Source organism: Hipposideros armiger, unplaced genomic scaffold, assembly GCF_001890085.2.
Source record: "Hipposideros armiger isolate ML-2016 unplaced genomic scaffold, ASM189008v1 scaffold_161, whole genome shotgun sequence".
Lineage (NCBI taxonomy): Eukaryota > Metazoa > Chordata > Mammalia > Chiroptera > Hipposideridae > Hipposideros > Hipposideros armiger.
The window spans coordinates 2,235,257-2,236,897 of record NW_017731511.1 but is presented as its reverse complement, the minus strand read 5'-3'; positions in this window follow the sequence as shown (position 1 = coordinate 2,236,897).

Genomic DNA, 1,641 nt, shown 5'->3' with positions numbered 1-1,641 from the left:
TAAGAGATGATAATTAAGTCTTGCCTGGAGTTACGCGTTGACTATTTGAAGAGCTAGGAGTACATTGCAAGTCTTGACTGCGTCTGTCAGTCAGTACAGCGTCCCCATCTGATACTGATTCATCAGACCCTAGTGAGCACCCAGTTATAAATGTCTAATTTCAAAATCCTTTGTAAATGTACACAGCAGATTGTGAAGGGTGGTTGCTAATTAGAGAAGGACAACAAAGCAAGGACATTGCCATCCCTGGTGATTTGCCCTTTTAAAACAAAAACATAGCAACAGAAAAGTAAAAAGGGAAAAAGAAAAGCATAAATTATAGTTCAATGAATATTTACTATGGGCTAGGGCTACTTGGTACAAGTCCTGTGCTAAGTATTATGGAAGATGAAGGATAAATATATACCCTCAATATATCATTTAATATGTATGATGGAGACTTAAGACTTACCTGCAAAAAATATACAGAGAACTATAAAAGACATAATGTAACATATGTATGTTGCCAAAATGTTTGCATAGGAGGCTTTTGTGTCCTTGAAGACAGAGGAGTTTTTATGAAAAAGGTGGAATTGGAGATGGGCCTTGAAATATTAGTAGGACTGTTCAGTGGTCAGGAGGAATCTGTGGAAATAGGATTCAGCTATAGACCCAGGGGTTAATGAATATGGGTGGAGTCATTCTTGCCACTGTCTGGAAGAGAAGCTTGGGAGTTCTCTAGGGGTCATTTCCTGCTCTGTGAACTGAAGGCAGAAAAAGCCACACCCTATGGGAAGAGAATAAACAGAAGTGCAGAGGAGAAAGTGGGAGACTTCCTGGCTTCCGATCAATACGCCACTTTCTGGTTCCAATTTCCGCCTGAGCCTCAGCTGTATCCCTGATCTACCCAGTGTCTTCAAATAAATTCCAGTTTTTTTTTTGTTGATCAACAGAAGAACCCAAGCAGTTATAGAAGCCAGGAATGGCTCCAGCATAGGAATGAGCCCAGAGGGCTGGCTGAGTGTTACCAGATCTAAGCCTTGGGGCAAGCATTTGGCTACAGCCCTGCTGTCTGTAGCTGGCTTTTCTGCTCAGCACGCGTTTGGAAACCCAGGTGTGGGTTGGCCAGATGAGTTTAAAGGGCTAAGGGGGCTCATGAGGTCTTATTCCTGCTACTCAGCCTATGTGGTTCCAGATTCTCCCACTGAGACAAACGGCCATGGATACACAGAAAACTCCTTGCTTCTCTAACATTATTTCACTTTGACTATGGATTGGTGAGTGATGGCTGCTGTTTACAGATCAACACATTTTTAATCAGGTAGGTTCACTTCTAGGGGTGGAAGAGTCATTTATCTGGAATGAAGCCATCTACTTCAGAATAGCTGTTTTGGCAAGAGAACTGCTTGCCCCAATATTTGCTCTTAGGATTATTTTTAATGTATTTTAATGACAGATTGTGACTTGGAGGTGATTCATTTTTATTTCCTAGTTGTCTTGACAACAATGTAATTTTGATATTCTATGTACTTGAGAATCATGAAATTTTGCAGTCCAGCAGTATGATGCATATTAAAATTTTGATCCAAAAATGCACAGGTGAAATTCTGTAGCGTTAGTTGAAGTGGAGAGGGATAATTATTTTTACAAAAGCATTTTTTT